Source organism: Nothobranchius furzeri, chromosome 2, assembly GCF_043380555.1.
Source record: "Nothobranchius furzeri strain GRZ-AD chromosome 2, NfurGRZ-RIMD1, whole genome shotgun sequence".
Taxonomy (NCBI): Eukaryota; Metazoa; Chordata; class Actinopteri; order Cyprinodontiformes; family Nothobranchiidae; genus Nothobranchius; species Nothobranchius furzeri.
In genome coordinates this window covers 65,199,324-65,219,102 of record NC_091742.1, presented here as the reverse complement: position 1 = coordinate 65,219,102, position 19,779 = coordinate 65,199,324, and the positions used below count along the sequence as shown (strand labels likewise).

Genomic DNA, 19,779 nt, shown 5'->3' with positions numbered 1-19,779 from the left:
ACACCTGGCTTTAAAATTATTCAATGACGAAGCTGTTCAAAGCTATGGTGAAGTGAAAAAAACTGTATTTTATAACAAATTAGTGAAAAAGCTTACAGCACCTTGTATTCCCAAGAGGTCTCCCATACAGGTACTGACCAGGCCCAACCCTGGATTGCTTCCGAGATCAGACTGGATCGGGCTTTTTCAGTGTGGTATGGCCGTAAGCGAAGGACACACCTTGAAAAATCTCTGAAAAATCCCTTGTGTATATGTCAAAGTATGATTGTGTCGCCCACTGCAAAGACTAGATTCTTGCATATGGAGGTAAAAGGCTAAGTTAAACAGTTGTCTTCATCACTGTTGCTCTTTTTTCGAGTAACAATCGGCTCCCACCCCATTTCTTGTCTCTAAAATGCCAGCACTGAGACAAAAACTGTGCAAACTTAAACACTCACCTGACTGTTCGCACCAGCAGTGTTGTTGGAAGACGACGCCATCGATCCCTGAGCCACAACAGCAGCATCCACGTACGCTACTTTGAGAGCATGGGAAATGATCACTTCTCACGTAGTGGTTGGGAAAACTTCTCATAATTTATCAGTCAAGGCATAATTTGAACAAATTACTGATTGAAAGAGCTTTAGTAACTGAGTTTAAGCAGTTATGCATGACATGTTATCTAACCATTATCAAATAATACAGTGCAGGAGGTGTTTGATCAATTGTGTTTATTCCCAGGTTTCCTGAAGGCAACATGAAAAATGGGCTGTCTTCAGCCTCCAGCGGCCTGCTGTCACTCATGATTCCCCGCCCCCTCTGTGTAGCCACGCCCACCAGGCCAAAACAGGGCCAAAAGTCTGTAACTGAAAAATACAGATCCGAAAGTGAAAAAAAAAAAATCTGAAGCTGAAAGAAAAATCTGAACCTGAAGAAATTTTTTGTACATTAATTAAAAAGATCTGAATGTGAAAAAAATGTAATCTGAGACTGAATGGATTTTAAAAAAAACAACAATTAAGAAAAAATTACTGAAAATTCTTTAGTAAAGTTTACTCAGAAAAATTCTAAATAAAAATACCATTGGGGTTTCAGTTCTTACAAATATTCCAAACGTTTGATTTTATTTTAAATCCAAGCCTTTCTTTTTCAAAGTTCACTCTAAAAATGTGACTTTTGCTTTCAGTTTACATATTTTCAATTTCAAATTTTTCTTTTAACTACACAAACATTATGGCCCTTATTTAAGCCCATAGTCTCCCATACAGGTACTGACCAGGCCCAACCCTGGATTGCTTCCGAGATCAGACGGGATCAGGCTTTTTCAGGGTGGTATGGCCGTAAGCGAAGGACACACCTTGAAAAATCTCTGAAAAATCCCTTGTGTATATATCAAAGAATGATTGTGTCGCCCACTGCAAAGACTAGATTCTTGCATATGGAGGTAAAAGGCTAAGTTAAACAGTTGTCTTCATCACTGTTGCTCTTTTTTCGAGTAACAATCGGCTCCCACCCCATTTCTTGTCTCTAAAATGCCAGCACTGAGACATTATTGCTAGGGACAAATCAAAGGAGGTTTATTACCAACAAGTGTGTGCAGTTCGTGTGGAACACCTGGCTTTAAAATTATTCAATGACGAAGCTGTTCAAAGATGTGGTGAAGTGAAAAAAACTGTATTTTATAACAAATTAGTGAAAAAGCTTACAGTACCTGGTATTCCCAAGAGGTCTCCCATACAGGTACTGACCAGGCCCAACCCTGGATTGATTCCGAGATGAGAGGGGATCGGGCTTTTTCAGGGTGGTATGGCTGTAAGCGAAAGGAAAAACCTTGAAAAATCTCTGAAAAATCCCTTGTGTATTTGTCAAGGTATGATTGTGTCGCCCACTGCAAAGACTAGATTCTTGCACATAGAGGTAAAAGGCTAAGTTAAACAGTTGTCTTCATCATTGTTGCTCTTCTTTAGACTCTAACAATTGGCTCCCACCCCATTTCTTGTCACTAAAATGCCAGCACTGAGACATTATTGCTAGGGACAAATCTAAGGAGGTCTATTACCAACAAGTGTGTGCAGTTCGTGTGGAACACCTGGCTTTAAAATTATTCAATGACGAAGCTGTTCAAAGATGTGGTGAAGTGAAAAAAACTGTATTTTATAACAAATTAGTGAAAAAGCTTACAGCACCTGGTATTCCCAAGAGGTCTCCCATACAGGTACTGACCAGGCCCAACCCTGGATTGCTTCCGAGATCAGACGGGATCGGGCTTTTTCAGGGTGGTTTGGCCGTAAGCGAAAGACACACCTTGAAAAATCTCTGAAAAATCCCTTGTGTATATGTCAGAGTATGATTGTGTCGCCCACTGCAAAGACTAGATTCTTGCATATGGAGGTAAAAGGCTAAGTTAAACAGTTGTCTTCATCACTGTTGCTCTTTTTTCGAGTAACAATCGGCTCCCACCCCATTTCTTGTCTCTAAAATGCCAGCACTGAGACATTATTGCTAGGGACAAATCAAAGGAGGTTTATTACCAACAAGTGTGTGCAGTTCGTGTGGAACACCTGGCTTTAAAATTATTCAATGACGAAGCTGTTCAAAGATGTGGTGAAGTGAAAAAAACTGTATTTTATAACAAATTAGTGAAAAAGCTTACAGCACCTGGTATTCCCAAGAGGTCTCCCATACAGGTACTGACCAGGCCCAACCCTGGATTGATTCCGAGATCAGAGGGGATCGGGCTTTTTCAGGGTGGTATTTTCTGTAAGCGAAGGAAAAACCTTGAAACATCTCTGGAAAATCCCTTGTGTATTTGTCAAGGTATGATTGTGTCGCCCACTGCAAAGACTAGATTCTTGCATATAGAGGTAAAAGGCTAAGTTAAACAGTTGTCTTCATCATTGTTGCTCTTCTTTAGACTCTAACAATTGGCTCCCACCCCATTTCTTGTCTCTAAAATGCCAGCACTGAGACATTATTGCTAGGGACAAATCAAAGGAGGTTTATTACCAACAAGTGTGTGCAGTTCGTGTGGAACACCTGGCTTTAAAATTATTCAATGACGAAGCTGTTCAAAGCTATGGTGAAGTGAAAAAAACTGTATTTTATAACAAATTAGTGAAAAAGCTTACAGCACCTGGTATTCCCAAGAGGTCTCCCATACAGGTACTGACCAGGCCCAACCCTGGATTGCTTCCGAGATCAGACGGGATCGGGCTTTTTCAGGGTGGTATGGCCGTAAGCAAAGGACACACCTTGAAAAATCTCTGAAAAATCCCTTGTGTATATGTCAAAGAATGATTGTGTCGCCCACTGCAAAGACTAGATTCTTGCATATGGAGGTAAAAGGCTAAGTTAAACAGTTGTATTCATCACTGTTGCTTTTTTTTTCGAGTAACAATCGGCTCCCACCCCATTTCTTGTCTCTAAAATGCCAGCACTGAGACATTATTGCTAAGGACAAATCAAAGGAGGTTTATTACCAACAAGTGTGTGCAGTTCGTGTGGAACACCTGGCTTTAAAATTATTCAATGACGAAGCTGTTCAAGATGTGGTGAAGTGAAAAAAACTGTATTTTATAACAAATTAGTGAAAAAGCTTACAGCACCTGGTATTCCCAAGAGGTCTCCCATACAGGTACTGACCAGGCCCAACCCTGGATTGATTCCGAGATCAGAGGGGATCGGGCTTTTTCAGGGTGGTATGGCTGTAAGCGAAGGAAAAACCTTGAAACATCTCTGGAAAATCCCTTGTGTATTTGTCAAGGTATGATTGTGTCGCCCACTGCAAAGACTAGATTCTTGCATATAGAGGTAAAAGGCTAAGTTAAACAGTTGTCTTCATCATTGTTGCTCTTCTTTAGACTCTAACAATTGGCTCCCACCCCATTTCTTGTCTCTAAATGCCAGCACTGAGACATTATTTCTAGGGACAAATAAAAGGAGGTTTATTACCAACAAGTGTGTGCAGTTCGTGTGGAACACCTGGCTTTAAAATTATTCAGTGACGAAGCTGTTCAAAGATGTGGTGAAGTGAAAAAAACTGTATTTTATAACAAATTAGTGAAAAAGCTTACAGCACCTGGTATTCCCAAGAGGTCTCCCATACAGGTACTGACCAGGCCCAACCCTGGATTGCTTCCGAGATCAGGCGGGATCGGGCTTTTTCAGGGTGATATGGCCATAAGCGAAAGACACACCTTGAAAAATCTCTGAAAAATCCCTTGTGTATATGTCAAAGTATGATTGTGTTGCCCACTGCAAAGACTAGATTCTTGCATATGGAGGTAAAAGGCTAAGTTACACAGTTGTCTTCATCACTGTTGCTCTCTTTTCGAGTAACAATCGGCTCCCACCCCATTTCTTGTCTCTAAAATGCCAGCACTGAGACATTATTGCTAGGGACAAATCAAAGGAGGTTAATTACCAACAAGTGTGTGCAGTTCGTGTGGAACACCTGGCTTTAAAATTATTCAATGACGAAGCTGTTCAAAGATGTGGTGAAGTGAAAAAAACTGTATTTTATAACAAATTAGTGAAAAAGCTTACAGCACCTGGTATTCCCAAGAGGTCTCCCATACAGGTACTGACCAAGCCCAACCCTGGATTGCTTCCAAGATCAGACGGGATCGGGCTTTTTCAGTGTGGTATGGCCGTAAGCGAAGGACACACCTTGAAAAATCTCTGAAAAATCCCTTGTGTATATGTCAAAGTATGATTGTGTCACCCACTGCAAAGACTAGATTCTTGCATATGGAGGTAAAAGGCTAAGTTAAACAGTTGTCTTCATCACTGTTGCTCTTTTTTCGAGTAACAATCGGCTCCCACCCCATTTCTTGTCTCTAAAATGCCAGCACTGAGACATTATTGCTAGGGACAAATCAAAGGAGGTTTATTACCAACAAGTGTGTGCAGTTCGTGTGGAACACCTGGCTTTAAAATTATTCAATGACGAAGCTGTTCAAAGATGTGGTGAAGTGAAAAAAACTGTATTTTATAACAAATTAGTGAAAAAGCTTACAGCACCTGGTATTCCCAAGAGGTCTCCCATACAGGTACTGACCAGGCCCAACCCTGGATTGATTCCGAGATCAGAGGGGATCGGGCTTTTTCAGGGTGGTATGGCTGTAAGCGAAAGGAAAAACCTTGAAAAATCTCTGAAAAATCCCTTGTGTATATGTCAAGGTATGATTGTGTCGCCCACTGCAAAGACTAGATTCTTGCACATAGAGGTAAAAGGCTAAGTTAAACAGTTGTCTTCATCACTATTGCTCTTCTTTAGACTCTAACAATTGGCTCCCACCCCATTTCTTGTCTCTAAAATGCCAGCACTGAGACATTATTGCTAGGGACAATTGAAAGGAGGTTTATTACCAACAAGTGTGTGCAGTTCGTGTGGAACACCTGGCTTTAAAATTATTCAATGACGGAGCTGTTCAAAGATGTGGTGAAGAGAAAAAAACTGTATTTTATAACAAATTAGTGAAAAAGCTTACAGCACCTGGTATTCCCAAGAGGTCTCCCATACAGGTACTGACCAGGCCCAACCCTGGATTGCTTCCGAGATCAGACGGGATCGGGCTTTTTCAGGGTGGTATGGCCGTAAGCGAAAGACACACCTTGAAAAATCTCTGAAAAATCCCTTGTGTATATGTCAAAGTATGATTGTGTCGCCCACTGCAAAGACTAGATTCTTGCATATGGAGGTAAAAGGCTAAGTTAAACAGTTGTCTTCATCACTGTTGCTCTTTTTTCGAGTAAGAATCGGCTCCCACCCCATTTCTTGTCTCTAAAATGCCAGCACTGAGACATTATTGCTAGGGACAAATCAAAGGAGGTTTATTACCAACAAGTGTGTGCAGTTCGTGTGGAACACCTGGCTTTAAAATTATTCAATGACGAAGCTGTTCAAAGATGTGGTGAAGTGAAAAAAACTGTATTTTATAACAAATTAGTGAAAAAGCTTACAGCACCTGGTATTCCCAAGAGGTCTCCCATACAGGTACTGACCAGGCCCAACCCTGGATTGCTTCCAAGATCAGACGGGATTGGGCATTTTCAGTGTGGTATGGCCGTAAGCGAAGGACACACCTTGAAAAATCTCTGAAAAATCCCTTGTGTATATGTCAAAGTATGATTGTGTCGCCCATTGCAAAGACTAGATTCTTGCATATGGAGGTAAAAGGCTAAGTTAAACAGTTGTCTTCATCACTGTTGCTCTTTTTTCGAGTAACAATCGGCTCCCACCCCATTTCTTGTCTCTAAAATGCCAGCACTGGGACATTATTGCTAGGGACAAATCAAAGGAGGTTTATTACCAACAAGTGTGTGCAGTTCGTGTGGAACACCTGGCTTTAAAATTATTCAATGACGAAGCTGTTCAAAGATGTGGTGAAGTGAAAAAAACTGTATTTTATAACAAATTAGTGAAAAAGCTTACAGCACCTGGTATTCCCAAGAGGTCTCCCATACAGGTACTGACCAGGCCCAACCCTGGATTGATTCCGAGATGAGAGGGGATCGGGCTTTTTCAGGGTGGTATGGCTGTAAGCGAAGGAAAAACCTTGAAAAATCTCTGAAAAATCCCTTGTGTATTTGTCAAGGTATGATTGTGTCGCCCACTGCAAAGACTAGATTCTTGCACATAGAGGTAAAAGGCTAAGTTAAACAGTTGTCTTCATCATTGTTGCTCTTCTTTAGACTCTAACAATTGGCTCCCATCCCATTTCTTGTCTCTAAATGCCAGCACTGAGACATTATTTCTAGGGACAAATAAAAGGAGGTTTATTACCAACAAGTGTGTGCAGTTCGTGTGGAACACCTGGCTTTAAAATTATTCAATGACGAAGCTGTTCAAAGATGTGGTGAAGTGAAAAAAACTGTATTTTATAACAAATTAGTGAAAAAGCTTACAGCACCTGGTATTCCCAAGAGGTCTCCCATACAGGTACTGACCAGGCCCAACCCTGGATTGCTTCCGAGATCAGGCGGGATCGGGCTTTTTCAGGGTGGTATGGCCATAAGCGAAAGACACATCTTGAAAAATCTCTGAAAAATCCCTTGTGTATATGTCAAAGTATGATTGTGTTGCCCACTGCAAAGACTAGATTCTTGCATATGGAGGTAAAAGGCTAAGTTACACAGTTGTCTTCATCACTGTTGCTCTTTTTTCGAGTAACAATCGGCTCCCACCCCATTTCTTGTCTCTAAAATGCCAGCACTGAGACATTATTGCTAGGGACAAATCAAAGGAGGTTAATTACCAACAAGTGTGTGCAGTTCGTGTGGAACACCTGGCTTTAAAATTATTCAATGACGAAGCTGTTCAAAGATGTGGTGAAGTGAAAAAAAAACTGTATTTTATAACAAATTAGTGAAAAAGCTTACAGCACCTGGTATTCCCAAGAGGTCTACCATACAGGTACTGACCAGGCCCAACCCTGGATTGCTTCCGAGATCAGACGGGATCGGGCTTTTTCAGGGTGGTATGGCCGTAAACGAAAGACACACCTTGAAAAATCTCTGAAAAATCCCTTGTGTATATGTCAAAGTATGATTGTGTCGCCCACTGCAAAGACTAGATTCTTGCATATGGAGGTAAAAGGCTAAGTTAAACAGTTGTCTTCATCACTGTTGCTCTTTTTTCGAGTAAGAATCGGCTCCCACCCCATTTCTTGTCTCTAAAATGCCAGCACTAAGACATTATTGCTAGGGACAAATCAAAGGAGGTCTATTACCAACAAGTGTGTGCAGTTCGTGTGGAACACCTGGCTTTAAAATTATTCAATGACAAAGCTGTTCAAAGATGTGGTGAAGTGAAAAAAACTGTATTTTATAACAAATTAGTGAAAAAGCTTACAGCACCTGGTATTCCCAAGAGGTCTCCCATACAGGTACTGACCAGGCCCAAACCCTGGATTGCTTCCAAGATCAGACGGGATCGGGGTTTTTCAGGGTGGTTTGGCCGTAAGCGAAAGACACACCTTGAAAAATCTCTGAAAAATCCCTTGTGTCTATGTCAAAGTATGATTGTGTCGCCCACTGCAAAGACTAGATTCTTGCATATGGAGGTAAAAGGTTAAGTTAAACAGTTGTCTTCATCACTGTTGCTCTTTTTTCGAGTAACAATCGGCTCCCACCCCATTTCTTGTCTCTAAAATGCCAGCACTGAGACATTATTGCTAGGGACAAATCAAAGGAGGTTTATTACCAACAAGTGTGTGCAGTTCGTGTGGAACACCTGGCTTTAAAATTATTCAATGACGAAGCTGTTCAAAGATGTGGTGAAGTGAAAAAAACTGTATTTTATAACAAATTAGTGAAAAAGCTTACAGCACCTGGTATTCCCAAGAGGTCTCCCATACAGGTACTGACCAGGCCCAACCCTGGATTGCTTCCGAGATCAGAGGGGATCGGGCTTTTTCAGGGTGGTATGGCTGTAAGCGAAGGAAAAACCTTGAAACATCTCTGGAAAATCCCTTGTGTATTTGTCAAGGTATGATTGTGTCGCCCACTGCAAAGACTAGATTCTTGCATATAGAGGTAAAAGGCTAAGTTAAACAGTTGTCTTCATCATTGTTGCTCTTCTTTAGACTCTAACAATTGGCTCCCACCCCATTTCTTGTCTCTAAATGCCAGCACTGAGACATTATTTCTAGGGACAAATAAAAGGAGGTTTATTACCAACAAGTGTGTGCAGTTCGTGTGGAACACCTGGCTTTAAAATTATTCAATGACGAAGCTGTTCAAAGATGTGGTGAAGTGAAAAAAACTGTATTTTATAACAAATTAGTGAAAAAGCTTACAGCACCTGGTATTCCCAAGAGGTCTCCCATACAGGTACTGACCAGGCCCAACCCTGGATTGCTTCCGAGATCAGGCGGGATCGGGCTTTTTCAGGGTGGTATGGCCATAAGCGAAAGACACATCTTGAAAAATCTTTGAAAAATCCCTTGTGTATATGTCAAAGTATGATTGTGTTGCCCACTGCAAAGACTAGATTCTTGCATATGGAGGTAAAAGGCTAAGTTACACAGTTGTCTTCATCACTGTTGCTCTTTTTTCGAGTAACAATCGGCTCCCACCCCATTTCTTGTCTCTAAAATGCCAGCACTGAGACATTATTGCTAGGGACAAATCAAAGGAGGTTAATTACCAACAAGTGTGTTCAGTTCGTGTGGAACACCTGGCTTTAAAATTATTCAATGACGAAGCTGTTCAAAGATGTGGTGAAGTGAAAAAAACTGTATTTTATAACAAATTAGTGAAAAAGCTTACAGCACCTGGTATTCCCAAGAGGTCTCCCATACAGGTACTGACCAAGCCCAACCCTGGATTGCTTCCAAGATCAGACGGGATCGGGCTTTTTCAGTGTGGTATGGCCGTAAGCGAAGGACACACCTTGAAAAATCTCTGAAAAATCCCTTGTGTATATGTCAAAGTATGATTGTGTCGCCCACTGCAAAGACTAGATTCTTGCATATGGAGGTAAAAGGCTAAGTTAAACAGTTGTCTTCATCACTGTTGCTCTTTTTTCGAGTAACAATCGGCTCCCAACCCATTTCTTGTCTCTAAAATGCCAGCACTGAGACATTATTGCTAGGGACAATTGAAAGGAGGTTTATTACCAACAAGTGTGTGCAGTTCGTGTGGAACACCTGGCTTTAAAATTATTCAATGACGGAGCTGTTCAAAGATGTGGTGAAGTGAAAAAAACTGTATTTTATAACAAATTAGTGAAAAAGCTTACAGCACATGGTATTCCCAAGAGGTCTCCCATACAGGTACTGACCAGGCCCAAACCTGGATTGCTTCCGAGATCAGACGGGATCGGGCTTTTTCAGGGTGGTATGGCCGTAAGCGAAAGACACACCTTGAAAAATCCTTGAAAAATCCCTTGTGTAAATGTCAAAGTATGATTGTGTCGCCCACTGCAAAGACTAGATTCTTGCATATGGAGGTAAAAGGCTAAGTTAAACAGTTGTCTTCATCACTGTTGCTCTTTTTTCGAGTAACAATCGGCTCCCACCCCATTTCTTGTCTCTAAAATGCCAGCACTGAGACATTATTGCTAGGGACAAATCAAAGGAGGTTTATTACCAACAAGTGTGTGCAGTTCGTGTGGAACACCTGGCTTTAAAATTATTCAATGACGAAGCTGTTCAAAGATGTGGTGAAGTGAAAAAAACTGTATTTTATAACAAATTAGTGAAAAAGCTTACAGCACCTGGTATTCCCAACAGGTCTCCCATACAGGTACTGACCAGGCCAGACCCTGGATTGATTCCGAGATCAGAGGGGATCGGGATTTTTCAGGGGCGTATGGCTGTAAGCGAAGGAAAAACCTTGAAAAATCTCTGAAAAATCCCTTGTGTATTTGTCAAGGTATGATTGTGTCGCCCACTGCAAAGACTAGATTCTTGCACATAGAGGTAAAAGGCTAAGTTAAACAGTTGTCTTCATCATTGTTGCTCTTCTTTAGACTCTAACAATTGGCTCCCACCCCATTTCTTGTCTCTAAAATGCCAGCACTGAGACATTATTGCTAGGGACAAATCAAAGGAGGTTTATTACCAACAAGTGTGTGCAGTTCGTGTGGAACACCTGGCTTTAAAATTATTCAATGACGAAGCTGTTCAAAGCTATGGTGAAGTGAAAAAAACTGTATTTTATAACAAATTAGTGAAAAAGCTTACAGCACCTGGTATTCCCAAGAGGTATCCCATACAGGTACTGACCAGGCCCAACCCTGGATTGCTTCCGAGATCAGACGGGATCGGCCTTTTTCAGGGTGGTATGGCCGTAAGCGAAGGACACATCTTGAAAAATCTCTGAAAAATCCCTTGTGTATATGTCAAAGAATGATTGTGTCGCCCACTGCAAAGACTAGATTCTTGCATATGGAGGTAAAAGGCTAAGTTAAACAGTTGTATTCATCACTGTTGCTTTTTTTTTTCGAGTAACAATCGGCTCCCACCCCATTTCTTGTCTCTAAAATGCCAGCACTGAGACATTATTGCTAGGGACAAATCAAAGGAGGTTTATTACCAACAAGTGTGTGCAGTTCGTGTGGAACACCTGGCTTTAAAATTATTCAATGACGAAGCTGTTCAAAGATGTGGTGAAGTGAAAAAAACTGTATTTTATAACAAATTAGTGAAAAAGCTTACAGCACCTGGTATTCCCAAGAGGTCTCCCATACAGGTACTGACCAGGCCCAACCCTGGATTGATTCCGAGATCAGAGGGGATCGGGCTTTTTCAGGGTGGTATGGCTGTAAGCGAAGGAAAAACCTTGAAACATCTCTGGAAAATCCCTTGTGTATTTGTCAAGGTATGATTGTGTCGCCCACTGCAAAGACTAGATTCTTGCATATAGAGGTAAAAGGCTAAGTTAAACAGTTGTCTTCATCATTGTTGCTCTTCTTTAGACTCTAACAATTGGCTCCCACCCCATTTCTTGTCTCTAAATGCCAGCACTGAGACATTATTTCTAGGGACAAATAAAAGGAGGTTTATTACCAACAAGTGTGTGCAGTTCGTGTGGAACACCTGGCTTTAAAATTATTCAATGACGAAGCTGTTCAAAGATGTGGTGAAGTGAAAAAAACTGTATTTTATAACAAATTAGTGAAAAAGCTTACAGCACCTGGTATTCCCAAGAGGTCTCCCATACAGGTACTGACCAGGCCCAACCCTGGATTGCTTCCGAGATCAGGCGGGATCGGGCTTTTTCAGGGTGGTACGGCCATAAGCGAAAGACTCATCTTGAAAAATCTCTGAAAAATCCCTTGTGTATATGTCAAAGTATGATTGTGTTGCCCACTGCAAAGACTAGATTCTTGCATATGGAGGTAAAAGGCTAAGTTACACAGTTGTCTTCATCACTGTTGCTCTTTTTTCGAGTAACAATCGGCTCCCACCCCATTTCTTGTCTCTAAAATGCCAGCACTGAGACATTATTGCTAGGGACAAATCAAAGGAGGTTAATTACCAACAAGTGTGTGCAGTTCGTGTGGAACACCTGGCTTTAAAATTATTCAATGACGAAGCTGTTCAAAGATGTGGTGAAGTGAAAAAAACTGTATTTTATAACAAATTAGTGAAAAAGATTACAGCACCTGGTATTCCCAAGAGGTCTCCCATACAGGTACTGACCAAGCCCAACCCTGGATTGCTTCCAAGATCAGACGGGATCGGGCTTTTTCAGTGTGGTATGGCCGTAAGCGAAGGACACACCTTGAAAAATCTCTGAAAAATCCCTTGTGTATATGTCAAAGTATGATTGTGTCGCCCACTGCAAAGACTAGATTCTTGCATATGGAGGTAAAAGGCTAAGTTAAACAGTTGTCTTCATCACTGTTGCTCTTTTTTCGAGTAACATTCGGCTCCCACCCCATTTCTTGTCTCTAAAATGCCAGCACTGAGACATTATTGCTAGGGACAATTGAAAGGAGGTTTATTACCAACAAGTGTGTGCAGTTCGTGTGGAACACCTGGCTTTAAAATTATTCAATGACGGAGCTGTTCAAAGATGTGGTGAAGTGAAAAAAACTGTATTTTATAACAAATTAGTGAAAAAGCTTACAGCACCTGGTATTCCCAAGAGGTCTCCCATACAGGTACTGACCAGGCCCAACCCTGGATTGCTTCCGAGATCAGACGGGATTGGGCTTTTTCAGGGTGGTATGGCCGTAAACGAAGGACACATCTTGAAAAATCTCTGAAAAATCCCTTGTGTATATGTCAAAGTATGATTGTGTCGCCCACTGCAAAGACTAGATTCTTGCATATGGAGGTAAAAGACTAAGTTAAACAGTTGTCTTCATCACTGTTGCTCTTTTTTCGAGTAAGAATCAGCTCCCACCCCATTTCTTGTCTCTAAAATGCCAGCACTGAGACATTATTGCTAGGGAAAAATCAAAGGAGGTTTATTACCAACAAGTGTGTGCAGTTCGTGTGGAACACCTGGCTTTAAAATTATTCAATGACGAACCTGTTCAAAGATGTGGTGAAGTGAAAAAAACTGTATTTTATAACAAATTAGTGAAAAAGCTTACAGCACCTGGTATTCCCAAGAGGTCTCCCATACAGGTACTGACCAGGCCCAACCCTGGATTGCTTCCGAGATCAGACGGGATCGGGCTTTTTCAGGGTGGTATGGCCGTAAGCGAAAGACACACCTTGAAAAATCTCTGAAAAATCCCTTGTGTATATGTCAAAGTATGATTGTGTCGCCCACTGCAAAGACTAGATTCTTGCATATGGAGGTAAAAGGCTAAGTTAAACAGTTGTCTTCATCACTGTTGCTCTTTTTTCGAGTAACAATTGGCTCCCACCCCATTTCTTGTCTCTAAAATGCCAGCACTGAGACATTATTGCTAGGGACAAATCAAAGGAGGTTTATTACCAACAAGTGTGTGCAGTTCGTGTGGAACACCTGGCTTTAAAATTATTCAATGACGAAGCTGTTCAAAGATGTGGTGAAGTGAAAAAAACTGTATTTTATAACAAATTAGTGAAAAAGCTTACAGCACCTGGTATTCCCAAGAGGTCTCCCATACAGGTACTGACCAGGCCCAACCCTGGATTGATTCCGAGATCAGAGGGGATCGGGCTTTTTCAGGGTGGTATGGCTGTAAGCGAAGGAAAAACCTTGAAACATCTCTGGAAAATCCCTTGTGTATTTGTCAAGGTTTGATGGTGTCGCCCACTGCAAAGACTAGATTCTTGCATACAGAGGTAAAAGGCTAAGTTAAACAGTTGTCTTCATCATTGTTGCTCTTCTTTAGACTCTAACAATTGGCTCCCACCCCATTTCTTGTCTCTAAAATGCCAGCACTGAGACATTATTGCTAGGGACAAATAAAAGGAGGTTTATTACCAACAAGTGTGTGCAGTTCGTGTGGAACACCTGGCTTTAAAATTATTCAATGACGAAGCTGTTCAAAGATGTGGTGAAGTGAAAAAAACTGTATTTTATAACAAATTAGTGAAAAAGCTTACAGCACCTGGTATTCCCAAGAGGTCTCCCATACAGGTGCTGACCAGGCCCAAACCTGGATTGCTTCCGAGATCAGACGGGATCGGGCTTTTTCAGGGTGGTATGGCCGTAAGCGAAGGACACTCCTTGAAAAATCTCTGAAAAATCCCTTGTGTATTTGTCAAAATATGATTGTGTCGCCCACTGCAAAGACTAGATTCTTGCATATGGAGGTAAAAGGCTAAGTTAAACAGTTGTCTTCATCACTGTTGCTCTTTTTTCGAGTAACAATCGGCTCCCACCCCATTTCTTGTCTCTAAAATGCCAGCACTGAGACATTATTGCTAGGGACAAATCAAAGGAGGTTTATTACCAACAAGTGTGTGCAGTTCGTGTGGAACACCTGGCTTTAAAATTATTCAATGACGAAGCTGTTCAAAGATGTGGTGAAGTGAAAAAAACTGTATTTTATAACAAATTAGTGAAAAAGCTTACAGCACCTGGTATTCCCAAGAGGTCTGCCACACAGGTACTGACCAGGCCCAACCCTGGATTGCTTCCGAGATCAGACGGGATCGGGCTTTTTCAGGGTGGTATGGCCGTAAGCTAAGGACACACCTTGAAAAATCTCTGAAAAATCCCTTGTGTATATGTCAAAGTATGATTGTGTCGCCCACTGCAAAGACTAGATTCTTGCAAATGGAGGTAAAAGGCTAAGTTAAACAGTTGTCTTCATCACTGTTGCTTTTTTTTCGAGTAACAATCGGCTCCCACCCCATTTCTTGTCTCTAAAATGCCAGCACTGAGACATTATTGCTAGGGACAAATCAAAGGAGGTTTATTACCAACAAGTGTGTGCAGTTCGTGTGGAACACCTGGCTTTAAAATTATTCAATGACGAAGCTGTTCAAAGATGTGGTGAAGTGAAAAAAACTGTATTTTATAACAAATTAGTGAAAAAGCTTACAGCACCTGGTATTCCCAAGAGGTCTCCCATACAGTTACTGACCTGGCCCAACCCTGGATTGATTCCGAGATGAGAGAGGATCGGGCTTTTTCAGGGTGGTATGGCTGTAAGCGAAGGAAAAACCTTGAAACATCTCTGGAAAATCCCTTGTGTATTTGTCAAGGTATGATTGTGTCGCCCACTGCAAAGACTAGATTCTTGCATATAGAGGTAAAAGGCTAAGTTAAACAGTTGTCTTCATCATTGTTGCTCTTCTTTAGACTCTAACAATTGGCTCCCACCCCATTTCTTGTCTCTAAAATGCCAGCACTGAGACATTATTGCTAGGGACAAATAAAAGGAGGTTTATTACCAAAGAGTGTGTGCAGTTCGTGTGGAACAGCTGGCTTTAAAATTATTCAATGACGAAGCTGTTCAAAGATGTGGTGAAGTGAAAAAAACTGTATTTTATAACAAATTAGTGAAAAAGCTTACAGCACCTGGTATTCCCAAGAGGTCTCCCATACAGGTACTGACCAGGCCCAACCATGGATTGCTTCCAAGATCAGACGGGATCGGGCTTTTTCAGGGTGGTATGGCCGTAAGCGAAGGACACACCTTGAAAAATCTCTGAAAAATCCCTTGTGTATATGTCAAAGTATGATTGTGTCGCCCACTGCAAAGACTAGATTCTTGCATATGGAGGTAAAAGGCTAAGTTAAACAGTTGTCTTCATCACTGTTGCTCTTTTTTCGAGTAACAATCGGCTCCCACCCCATTTCTTGTCTCTAAAATGCCAGCACTGAGACATTATTGCTAGGGACAAATCAAAGGAGGTTTATTACCAACAAGTGTGTGCAGTTCGTGTGGAACACCTGGCTTTAAAATTATTCAATGACGAAGCTGTTCAAAGCTGTGGTGAAGTGAAAAAAACTGTATTTTATAACAAATTAGTGAAAAAGCTTACAGCACCTGGTATTCCCAAGAGGTCTCCCATACAGGTACTGACCAGGCCCAACCCTGGATTGCTTCCGAGATCAGACGGGATCGGGCTTTTTCAGGGTGGTATGGCCGTAAGCGAATGACACACCTTGAAAAATCTCTGAAACATCCCTTGTGTATATGTCAAAGTATGATTGTGTCGCCCACTGCAAAGACTAGATTCTTGCATATGGAGGTAAAAGGCTAAGTTAAACAGTTGTCTTCATCACTGTTGCTCTTTTTTCGAGTAACAATCGGCTCCCACCCCATTTCTTGTCTCTAAAATGCCAGCACTGAGACATTATTGCTAGGGACAAATCAAAGGAGGTTTATTACCAACAAGTGTGTGCTGTTCGTGTGGAACACCTGGCTTTAAAATTATTCAATGACGAAGCTGTTCAAAGATGTGGTGAAGTGAAAAAAACTGTATTTTATAACAAATTAGTAAAAAAGCTTACAGCACCTGCTATTCCCAAGAGGTCTCCCATACAGGTACTGACCAGGCCCAACCCTGGATTGATTCCGAGATTAGAGGGGATCGGGCTTTTTCAGGGTGGTATGGCTGTAGGCGATGGATAACCCTTGAAAAATCTCTGAAAAATCCCTTGTGTATTTGTCAAGGTATGATTGTGTCGCCCACTGCAAAGACTAGATTCTTCCATATAGAGGTAAAAGGCTAAGTTAAACAGTTGTCTTCATCATTGTCTCTCTTCTTTAGACTCTAACATTTGGCTCCCACCCATTTTCTTGTCTCTAAAATGCCAGCACTGAGACATTATTGCTAGGGACAAATCAAAGGAGGTTTATTTCCAACAAGTGTGTGCAGTTTGTGTGGAACACCTGGCTTTAAAATTATTCAATGACGAAGCTGTTCAAAGCTGTGGTGAAGTGAAAAAAACTGTATTTTATAACAAATTAGTGAAAAAGCTTACAGCACCTGGTATTCCCAAGAGGTCTCCCATACAGGTACTGACCAGGCCCAACCCTGGATTGATTCCAAGATCAGAGGGGATCGGGCTTTTTCAGGGTGGTATGGCTGTAAGCGAAGGAAAAACCTTGAAAAATCTCTGAAAAATCCCTTGTGTATTTGTCAAGGTATGATTGCGTCGCCCACTGCAAAGACTAGATTCTTGCATATAGAGGAAAAAGGCTAAGTTAAACAGTTGTCTTCATCATTGTTGCTCTTCTTTAGACTCTAACAATTGGCTCCCACCCCATTTCTTGTCTCTAAAATGCCAGCACTGAGACATTATTGCTAGGGACAAATCAAAGGAGGTTTATTACCAACAAGTGTGTGCAGTTCGTGTGGAACACCTGGCTTTAAAATTATTCAATGACGAAGCTGTTCAAAGATGTGGTGAAGTGAAAAAAACTGTATTTTATAACAAATTAGTGAAAAAGCTTACAGCACCTGGTATTCCCAAGAGGTCTCCCATACAGGTACTGACCAGGCCCAACCCTGGATTGATTCCGAGATCAGATGGGATCAGGCTTTTTCAGGGTGGTATGGCTGTAAGCGAAGGAAAAACCTTGAAAAATCTCTGAAAAATCCCTTGTGTATTTGTCAAGGTATGATTGTGTCGCCCACTGCAAAGACTAGATTCTTGCATATAGAGGTAAAAGGCTAAGTTAAACAGTTGTCTTCATCATTGTTGCTCTTCTTTAGACTCTAACAATTGGCTCCCACCCCATTTCTTGTCTCTAAAATGCCAGCACTGAGACATTATTGCTAGGGACAAATCAAAGGAGGTTTATTACCAACAAGTGTGTGCAGTTCGTGTGGAACACCTGGCTTTAAAATTATTCAATGACGAAGCTGTTCAAAGCTGTGGTGAAGTGAAAAATACTGTATTTTATAACAAATTAGTGAAAAAGCTTACAGCACCTGGTACTCCCAAGAGGTCTCCCATACAGGTACTGACCAGGCCCAACCCTGGATTGCTTCCGAGATCAGACGGGATCGGGCTTTTTCAGTGTGGTATGGCCGTAAGCGAATGACACACCTTGAAAAATCTCTGAAAAATCCCTTGTGTATATGTCAAAGTATGATTGTGTCGCCCACTGCAAAGACTAGATTCTTGCATATGGAGGTAAAAGGCTAAGTTAAACAGTTGTCTTCATCACTGTTGCTCTTTTTTCGAGTAACAATCGGCTCCCACCCCATTTCTTGTCTCTAAAATGCCAGCACTGAGACATTATTGCTAGGGACAAATCAAAGGAGGTTTATTACCAACAAGTGTGTGCAGTTCGTGTGGAACACCTGGCTTTAAAATTATTCAATGACGAAGCTGTTCAAAGCTGTGGTGAAGTGAAAAAAACTGTATTTTATAAAAAAATAGTGAAAAAGCTTACAGCACCTGGTATTCCCAAGAGGTCTCCCATACAGGTACTGACCAGGCCCAACCCTGGATTGCTTCCGAGATCAGACGTGATCGGGCTTTTTCAGGGTGGTATGGCCGTAAGCGAATGACACACCTTGAAAAATCTCTGAAACATCCCTTGTATATATGTCAAAGTATGATTGTGTCGCCCACTGCAAAGACTAGATTCTTGCATATGGAGGTAAAAGGCTAAGTTAAACAGTTGCCTTCATCACTGTTGCTCTTTTTTCGAGTACCAATCGGCTCCCACCCCATTTCTTGTCTCTAAAATGCCAGCACTGAGACATTATTGCTAGGGACAAATCAAAGGAGGTTTATTACCAACAAGTGTGTGCAGTTCGTGTGGAACACCTGGCTTTAAAATTATTCCATGACGAAGCTGTTCAAAGATGTGGTGAAGTGAAAAAAACTGTATTTTATAACAAATTAGTGAAAAAGCTTACAGCACCTGGTATTCCCAAGAGGTCTCCCATACAGGTACTGACCAGGCCCAACCCTGGATTGCTTCCGAGATCAGACGGGATCGGGCTTTTTCAGGGTGGTATGGCCGTAAGCAAAAAACACACCTTGAAAAATCTCTGAAAAATCCCTTGTGTATATGTCAAAGTATGATTGTGTCGCCCACTGCAAAGACTAGATTCTTGCATATGGAGGTAAAAGGCTAAGTTAAACAGTTGTCTTCATCACTGTTGCTCTTTTTTCGAGTAACAATCGGCTCCCACCCCATTTCTTGTCTCTAAAATGCCAGCACTGAGACATTATTGCTAGGGACAAATCAAAGGAGGTTTATTACCAACAAGTGTGTGCTGTTCGTGTGGAACACCTGGCTTTAAAATTATTCAATGACGAAGCTGTTCAAAGATGTGGTGAAGTGAAAAAAACTGTATTTTATAACAAATTAGTAAAAAAGCTTACAGCACCTGCTATTCCCAAGAGGTCTCCCATACAGGTACTGACCAGGCCCAACCCTGGATTGATTCCGAGATTAGAGGGGATCGGGCTTTTTCAGGGTGGTATGGCTGTAGGCGATGGAAAACCCTTGAAAAATCTCTGAAAAATCCCTTGTGTATTTGTCAAGGTATGATTGTGTCGCCCACTGCAAAGACTAGATTCTTCCATATAGAGGTAAAAGGCTAAGTTAAACAGTTGTCTTCATCATTGTCTCTCTTCTTTAGACTCTAACATTTGGCTCCCACCCATTTCTTGTCTCTAAAATGCCAGCACTGAGACATTATTGCTAGGGACAAATCAAAGGAGGTTTATTTCCAACAAGTGTGTGCAGTTTGTGTGGAACACCTGGCTTTAAAATTATTCAATGACGAAGCTGTTCAAAGCTGTGGTGAAGTGAAAAAAACTGTATTTTATAACAAATTAGTGAAAAAGCTTACAGCACCTGGTATTCCCAAGAGGTCTCCCATACAGGTACTGACCAGGCCCAACCCTGGATTGATTCCAAGATCAGAGGGGATCGGGCTTTTTCAGGGTGGTATGGCTGTAAGCGAAGGAAAAACCTTG

At 41.4% G+C, this 19,779-nt stretch overlaps 13 non-coding genes and 27 pseudogenes across 13 annotated transcripts; all 40 read right to left on the bottom strand.

The window, feature by feature from the left end:
- Window positions 1-89: 89 nt before the first annotated feature.
- On the bottom strand, window positions 90-208 carry LOC139067835 (5S ribosomal RNA; annotated as a pseudogene).
- Window positions 209-1,678: 1,470 nt separating this feature from the next.
- LOC139067601 (5S ribosomal RNA) lies at window positions 1,679-1,797 on the bottom strand (annotated as a pseudogene).
- A 356-nt stretch (window positions 1,798-2,153) lies between these two features.
- Window positions 2,154-2,272, bottom strand: LOC139066642 (5S ribosomal RNA). The gene has a single exon (XR_011519546.1). It is a non-coding gene; the product is annotated as a 5S ribosomal RNA (ribosomal RNA).
- Window positions 2,273-2,625: 353 nt separating this feature from the next.
- LOC139067694 (5S ribosomal RNA) lies at window positions 2,626-2,745 on the bottom strand (annotated as a pseudogene).
- A 355-nt stretch (window positions 2,746-3,100) lies between these two features.
- On the bottom strand, window positions 3,101-3,219 carry LOC139068407 (5S ribosomal RNA). Its single transcript, XR_011520005.1, has one exon. It is a non-coding gene; the product is annotated as a 5S ribosomal RNA (ribosomal RNA).
- Window positions 3,220-3,572: 353 nt separating this feature from the next.
- On the bottom strand, window positions 3,573-3,691 carry LOC139066481 (5S ribosomal RNA). The gene has a single exon (XR_011519381.1). It is a non-coding gene; the product is annotated as a 5S ribosomal RNA (ribosomal RNA).
- A 354-nt stretch (window positions 3,692-4,045) lies between these two features.
- LOC139067248 (5S ribosomal RNA) lies at window positions 4,046-4,164 on the bottom strand (annotated as a pseudogene).
- A 353-nt stretch (window positions 4,165-4,517) lies between these two features.
- On the bottom strand, window positions 4,518-4,636 carry LOC139067424 (5S ribosomal RNA; annotated as a pseudogene).
- Window positions 4,637-4,989: 353 nt separating this feature from the next.
- Window positions 4,990-5,108, bottom strand: LOC139066480 (5S ribosomal RNA). Its single transcript, XR_011519380.1, has one exon. It is a non-coding gene; the product is annotated as a 5S ribosomal RNA (ribosomal RNA).
- Window positions 5,109-5,464: 356 nt separating this feature from the next.
- On the bottom strand, window positions 5,465-5,583 carry LOC139068406 (5S ribosomal RNA). Its single transcript, XR_011520004.1, has one exon. It is a non-coding gene; the product is annotated as a 5S ribosomal RNA (ribosomal RNA).
- A 353-nt stretch (window positions 5,584-5,936) lies between these two features.
- Window positions 5,937-6,055, bottom strand: LOC139066765 (5S ribosomal RNA; annotated as a pseudogene).
- A 353-nt stretch (window positions 6,056-6,408) lies between these two features.
- On the bottom strand, window positions 6,409-6,527 carry LOC139067329 (5S ribosomal RNA; annotated as a pseudogene).
- Window positions 6,528-6,881: 354 nt separating this feature from the next.
- Window positions 6,882-7,000, bottom strand: LOC139066926 (5S ribosomal RNA; annotated as a pseudogene).
- A 355-nt stretch (window positions 7,001-7,355) lies between these two features.
- On the bottom strand, window positions 7,356-7,474 carry LOC139066837 (5S ribosomal RNA; annotated as a pseudogene).
- Window positions 7,475-7,827: 353 nt separating this feature from the next.
- Window positions 7,828-7,947, bottom strand: LOC139067721 (5S ribosomal RNA; annotated as a pseudogene).
- Window positions 7,948-8,300: 353 nt separating this feature from the next.
- On the bottom strand, window positions 8,301-8,419 carry LOC139066629 (5S ribosomal RNA). The gene has a single exon (XR_011519533.1). It is a non-coding gene; the product is annotated as a 5S ribosomal RNA (ribosomal RNA).
- Window positions 8,420-8,773: 354 nt separating this feature from the next.
- Window positions 8,774-8,892, bottom strand: LOC139066925 (5S ribosomal RNA; annotated as a pseudogene).
- A 353-nt stretch (window positions 8,893-9,245) lies between these two features.
- LOC139067423 (5S ribosomal RNA) lies at window positions 9,246-9,364 on the bottom strand (annotated as a pseudogene).
- Window positions 9,365-9,717: 353 nt separating this feature from the next.
- On the bottom strand, window positions 9,718-9,836 carry LOC139067413 (5S ribosomal RNA; annotated as a pseudogene).
- Window positions 9,837-10,189: 353 nt separating this feature from the next.
- LOC139067477 (5S ribosomal RNA) lies at window positions 10,190-10,308 on the bottom strand (annotated as a pseudogene).
- A 355-nt stretch (window positions 10,309-10,663) lies between these two features.
- Window positions 10,664-10,782, bottom strand: LOC139067097 (5S ribosomal RNA; annotated as a pseudogene).
- A 355-nt stretch (window positions 10,783-11,137) lies between these two features.
- LOC139066479 (5S ribosomal RNA) lies at window positions 11,138-11,256 on the bottom strand. The gene has a single exon (XR_011519379.1). It is a non-coding gene; the product is annotated as a 5S ribosomal RNA (ribosomal RNA).
- A 354-nt stretch (window positions 11,257-11,610) lies between these two features.
- On the bottom strand, window positions 11,611-11,729 carry LOC139067271 (5S ribosomal RNA; annotated as a pseudogene).
- A 353-nt stretch (window positions 11,730-12,082) lies between these two features.
- Window positions 12,083-12,201, bottom strand: LOC139067632 (5S ribosomal RNA; annotated as a pseudogene).
- A 353-nt stretch (window positions 12,202-12,554) lies between these two features.
- Window positions 12,555-12,673, bottom strand: LOC139067106 (5S ribosomal RNA; annotated as a pseudogene).
- A 353-nt stretch (window positions 12,674-13,026) lies between these two features.
- LOC139068405 (5S ribosomal RNA) lies at window positions 13,027-13,145 on the bottom strand. Its single transcript, XR_011520003.1, has one exon. It is a non-coding gene; the product is annotated as a 5S ribosomal RNA (ribosomal RNA).
- A 353-nt stretch (window positions 13,146-13,498) lies between these two features.
- On the bottom strand, window positions 13,499-13,617 carry LOC139066477 (5S ribosomal RNA). The gene has a single exon (XR_011519377.1). It is a non-coding gene; the product is annotated as a 5S ribosomal RNA (ribosomal RNA).
- Window positions 13,618-13,972: 355 nt separating this feature from the next.
- LOC139067524 (5S ribosomal RNA) lies at window positions 13,973-14,091 on the bottom strand (annotated as a pseudogene).
- A 353-nt stretch (window positions 14,092-14,444) lies between these two features.
- On the bottom strand, window positions 14,445-14,563 carry LOC139066836 (5S ribosomal RNA; annotated as a pseudogene).
- A 353-nt stretch (window positions 14,564-14,916) lies between these two features.
- Window positions 14,917-15,035, bottom strand: LOC139067966 (5S ribosomal RNA; annotated as a pseudogene).
- Window positions 15,036-15,390: 355 nt separating this feature from the next.
- LOC139067176 (5S ribosomal RNA) lies at window positions 15,391-15,509 on the bottom strand (annotated as a pseudogene).
- A 353-nt stretch (window positions 15,510-15,862) lies between these two features.
- On the bottom strand, window positions 15,863-15,981 carry LOC139068404 (5S ribosomal RNA). The gene has a single exon (XR_011520002.1). It is a non-coding gene; the product is annotated as a 5S ribosomal RNA (ribosomal RNA).
- Window positions 15,982-16,334: 353 nt separating this feature from the next.
- LOC139067697 (5S ribosomal RNA) lies at window positions 16,335-16,453 on the bottom strand (annotated as a pseudogene).
- A 355-nt stretch (window positions 16,454-16,808) lies between these two features.
- LOC139066773 (5S ribosomal RNA) lies at window positions 16,809-16,927 on the bottom strand (annotated as a pseudogene).
- Window positions 16,928-17,282: 355 nt separating this feature from the next.
- On the bottom strand, window positions 17,283-17,401 carry LOC139068367 (5S ribosomal RNA). Its single transcript, XR_011519966.1, has one exon. It is a non-coding gene; the product is annotated as a 5S ribosomal RNA (ribosomal RNA).
- A 355-nt stretch (window positions 17,402-17,756) lies between these two features.
- On the bottom strand, window positions 17,757-17,875 carry LOC139066936 (5S ribosomal RNA; annotated as a pseudogene).
- A 353-nt stretch (window positions 17,876-18,228) lies between these two features.
- On the bottom strand, window positions 18,229-18,347 carry LOC139066673 (5S ribosomal RNA). The gene has a single exon (XR_011519578.1). It is a non-coding gene; the product is annotated as a 5S ribosomal RNA (ribosomal RNA).
- A 353-nt stretch (window positions 18,348-18,700) lies between these two features.
- LOC139068403 (5S ribosomal RNA) lies at window positions 18,701-18,819 on the bottom strand. Its single transcript, XR_011520001.1, has one exon. It is a non-coding gene; the product is annotated as a 5S ribosomal RNA (ribosomal RNA).
- A 353-nt stretch (window positions 18,820-19,172) lies between these two features.
- On the bottom strand, window positions 19,173-19,291 carry LOC139067696 (5S ribosomal RNA; annotated as a pseudogene).
- Window positions 19,292-19,645: 354 nt separating this feature from the next.
- On the bottom strand, window positions 19,646-19,764 carry LOC139066771 (5S ribosomal RNA; annotated as a pseudogene).
- Window positions 19,765-19,779: the final 15 nt, after the last annotated feature.